Source organism: Echinops telfairi, unplaced genomic scaffold, assembly GCF_000313985.2.
Source record: "Echinops telfairi isolate 266 unplaced genomic scaffold, ASM31398v2 ScPeMD7_7458;HRSCAF=8496, whole genome shotgun sequence".
Classification (NCBI taxonomy): domain Eukaryota; kingdom Metazoa; phylum Chordata; class Mammalia; order Afrosoricida; family Tenrecidae; genus Echinops; species Echinops telfairi.
Genome location: NW_022111358.1, coordinates 27419933 through 27424666, shown reverse-complemented (window position 1 = coordinate 27424666; position 4734 = coordinate 27419933). Strand labels below are relative to the sequence as shown.

Sequence of the window (4734 nt, the reverse complement as noted above, 5' to 3'; positions counted from 1 at the left end):
TAGGGTCTAGAACCGATTAACTGCGATAAACGAGGGTTCACTGTATATGCACAAATGCGTTTGTTACAATTGATGTATGGATTGTTATAAGAGCTGTCAGAGCCCCAATAAAATGATTTATTTTTTATATTTTTAAACCATTTTATTGGGGCTCATACAACTCTTATCACAATCCATACATACATCAATGTGTCAAGCACATTTGTACATTCGTTGCCCCCATCATTCTCAAAATAGTTGTTCTCCACTTAAGCCCTTGGTATCAGCTCCTCATTTTTTCCCCTCCCTCCCTGCTCCCAAAATGATTTATTTCTTTTTAAGTTGTTTCTTTTGGGAGAGCTATGGAAGATATTGCTGCTTGAATAGCTTTTAATGGCATCATTTGCTCTTATGCAGATACGTTGGAGCTCCAAACCTACCAGTGAAATTGCTGGGCTGGAAGGTTTATGTAAACTGCTGAGTTAAAGAGTATGTGCATTTTACACTCAGAGAGTGCCAAATGATACTACTATACTACTACATATGATTTGGCACCAGGAGCCCTGGTGGCGCATTGGACTGCTTAACCACAAGTTCAGCACTTTGAAGCCACAACAATGGAGAAAGATAGTAACAGGCCCAGAAACCTGCAGGGACAATTCTACCCTGTCCTACAAGGTCAGCACTGACTCGATGCTGTGTTTGCATTGAGATACTTGAGGGAGTGTAGCAATTTACTCCTCCAGTAGTGAAATCACCTGGTCTTTCCTTTAGCCTTTGTTTATTGCCTCTTTCCTCTCGCCTTGAGGACGGAGTCTTGGTCATCGCGTGTCCCAGAGGCTTGTCCATAGGAAGGCTCAATAAAGATGTGGTGCACCAGGAGCCTCGTCTCTGTAGACTGTCCCCCGATGTTGCTCTCAGAGCCTTGCCACTGGGCCTTTTGGAGGTTGTAGCATTTGTTCTAGCTCTCTCCTCTCTGGACAGGGAGCCCTTTTTGACTCGTCTTCCTTTTCTTCCCAATGCCCAATACCACGACTGACACCCAGCAAAGCACAAGAAGTTTGTGCTCAAGGGGTAAATCAACGATAACTTTGCAAGCCAAATACAAACACAAGTGCTGAGGCAGATTAAGGAGCCCAGTGGATAAGGGAGGCTAAAGGGCCAGGAAATGCGTTCTAGAGCTGCAGGGTCAAAACTCAAGGAATCTTAGAGAGAAAGAGAAATCTCTCACCCCAGGTGTGTTAGTCTGGGTAGACTAGAGAAATAAATCCATGGGCACACATATGTGTATAAGAAAGAGATTTATATACAAGGGCAACTGAACTTTGAGAAAACATCCCAGCCCAGTCCAGATCAGGTCCATAAGTCCAATAATAGCCCATATGTATGATACCAATCTATAAAGTCCTCTTCAGACTCACGAAACACATGCGATGAAGCCAAATGCAGGACGATCACAAGCCAGTGGGTAGAAAGTCTTTGGGTCCAGTGGCATTGTAAGCATCTCAGCGCTGGCAGGGGTCTCCCTGTGGCTTCTCCAGCTTCAGAGGTCTGGTGGCATACATGTGGCTTGTCTTTTGCAGTGTCTCCCAGGAAGTGGCAGAGAGAGAGAGAGAGGGGTCTTCTGCCTCCGAGGAGGAAGTACCAGATTTCCCAGAATTCTCAGGAGAAGGCCATGCCCACAGAAATCTTATTGGCTATCTCCAGATTGACAGCCTAGACTCTACCTTACACTCTTAATCCTTAAATTGACACCAGATTAGGTGACTACCATACCAGGCAAGTGGAAAAATTTGTCCATTGCACCCTTCACAGGAGGAAAATGAGGCTGCCTGCTCCCCAAAAGATTTAGTCTCAGAAACCCAATGGGGTAGGTCCACTCCGTCCTATAGGATTTGTGTGAGTCAGAACCACCGTGATGGGTGTGGGTTTTGAGTGACGGGTACCTTCCACGTTTAACTGGGTATCCATCAAAAATGTGAACAGGGTACAAGTAAGTCCATGTGAAAGAAGCACACCAGCCTTGTGTTGTGATCCAAGGCATGCAAATAATAAAATCCAAATCCAAAGGAGGGAATGATACCAAAATTTAAATTCTGAAACCTAACGTTTAGAGGCTGTGGATGACAGTGGAAGCTCCAAATGGTAAGTGCTTAAGCACCACACCAAACATTGCCACAGAGTCAATTCTGGCACTTAGCGACCCTACAGGGCGAGGTAGAGCTATGTGTTTCCAAGACTGTAAATCTTTTTTTTTTTATCGTTTTATTAGGGGCTCATACAACTCTTATCACAATCCACACACACATCAATTGTGTAAAGCACGTTTGTACATTCATTGCCCTCACCATTCTCAAAACATTTCCTCTCCACTTAAGCCCCTAGTATCAGGTCCTCATTTTTCCCCTCCCTCCCTGCTGCTCCCTCCCTCACGAACCCTTGATAATTTATAAATTATTATTTTGTCATATCTTGCCCTGTCCGACGTCTCCCTTCACCCACTTTTTTGTTGTCCATCTCCCAGGGAGGAGGTCACACACAGACCCTTGAAATTGGTTTCCCCGAGACTGAAACTCTTTATGGGAGTAGGAAGCCTCATCTTTCTCCGGAGGGGTGGCTGGTGGTTTCAAACTGCCAACCTTGCAGTCCAACACTGCGCCACCAGGGCTCCATTGGGTGGCTTAAGGCCCCCAACCTCAGAACTTTAAACATTCTAAATGAGCTCTATCACTACCTCGGAGTCTCCTCATAGGAAGGGCTCCTGCCTTTGGGATTCTATCCGCTTTAGTCCTCAATTTGCTCCTCTTTCAATAGGGAATTCTCACAAAATGATTCACCCCAAAGTTATAGTAAGGATAAAACCAAGTACAATAAACCTGCGACGACGTGTGTAATGTGGGGACGTGGGAAGGGAAACTCCATTATTTCCCACTCATAGGAGTGATAAGAAAGTGGTGAGACTGCATCCGAGTCAAAGGTGAGGAAACTTGGAAGACCAGGGAAAACAAGGCACCCTGGGGCTGCTGGGCTCTCGTTCTGGGTTAGAAAAGGACCCACCTGCAGGTGCAGAGTCCTTATGAGCGCCTGAGTGTTGGGAGGACTGTTTTCTTCACTGCAGCTTCCTGGTTCCTAGACTCAACTCCAGGGGGCTCTATTCAGGTTCCATTTCAACTCTGTGAGGCGCATTTACAGATAATGCAGAGTGAATTGTGCGCCCCTGAGCGCCATTCACACTCACCAGGAATGCCAGGATGCAGCTTTGCCATCTTTGGTATGGCGGTTATGAGTTGGGCTGCTAACCATGAATGAGGTCAGCAGTTGGAATTCACGAGCTGTTCCTGCAGGAGAAAAATGAGGCTTTCTGCTCCTCCCGTCAAGATTGACAGCCTCGAAAACCCACCTCTACCCTGCCCCGGAGGGTCACTATGGGTCAGAATTGATGAGATGGCAGTGAGTGGGTCATTGCTCATTTTCGTGGACAACCCTTGAGTTTTTCTTTCCAACTGGTTTCTGCTTTATACTTGTCCCAGCTTTCACAGGTTTACTGGACCACGTGGCTGGTGCTTCCAGGAGTTGATCGTGTCTTGTCTAACACGGGATCACTGCTATTTGTAATTGCCGTAAAGCAGGAGCTAAGGGCACAGAACATGTTTGCTGAATGGATGAACGGACCGTAACCAAACCAAATTCACTGCCATGGACTTGATCCTGACTCATGGCCAGCGACCTGATAGGGCAGGGAGAACTGCCTCAGGGTTTCCAAGAGGGAAACTCAACCAGCTGGAAAGCCTTGCCTTTCTGGTTTAAAACTGCTGACCTTGTCCTAGCAGCCCAATGTACAAACTCTAGGCCACCAGCGATCCAGATGAATGGGATACACATTTAATTCTTGATCCTGCCACTACCACCCCTCTAACCCTCAGCCTCGGGGTAAAAAGGAAAAGTTGACCTGGAGGGAAGGGGGGTGGGGAGGAGTCACCATCACTCTGCGTTTAGCTACAAGGCTTTCTAGAAAATGGGGTGTGAAAAGGGAGAGGGCAGTGCTGGTGGTATTTGGGGGAGGGGTGGGATGCCAGAGAAATTCTATTCCCAAAGATTCTCCACCAACATCTCTCCTACCTCGGAGTGGCCCAATTCAGGATAATTTGATAGTCCTGGATCTGATAGCATGTAGAAATTAGTGCAGTTCATTCATTTTAAAAAGTTAATGAAAGCGTACTGAGGGCCCTAGTTGGGAAGACAGGATGTCAGCTACAACTACCTGGCTCAGGTCTGTTATCAGTCACCCTGAGGAGGGCAGGTGAACTCCGAACAGCAGGAGTGAAGGTTAAAGTGAGCTTGCAGCACGGAATGAGAGAGACCAGTGGACAAAGAACAGGTAATACAGAACTGGCAGAATTTGGATTTTATCTTGAACATCGTCAGGATGAAGAAATTTAATAATCTTCGAGATGAGGAAATTTAATGAGTCAACTTTGACATTTTGGAAAGGGAACGTGGGCTGGAAGGGGCAAAACTTGAGGCAGGGAAAAAAGGAAAACGACTGACGCTGTCTGGGTGACAAATGATGGCTCTATCAGGTGGCGGCAGGGGAGCTAGAGAGAAGGAAGCAGTGACAGGAAGTGAGCCCGGCAGCCGGGTGTCAGAATAATGGTCCTGGCACAAAGAATAAGACAGACCCAGGGAAAGACACAAGACCGAGGTGGCTAGCAGGTCCCTTCTTGCTGGACCTCCGTCGCCTCCACAGCGGGGGCC

General features: G+C 47.0%; 1 protein-coding gene across 1 annotated transcript in view; it reads left to right on the top strand.

The window, feature by feature from the left end:
* Positions 1 to 4734, top strand: part of PGAP3 (post-GPI attachment to proteins phospholipase 3) — a 34408-nt gene that overhangs the window by 18637 nt on the left and 11037 nt on the right. The window lies entirely within an intron of this gene.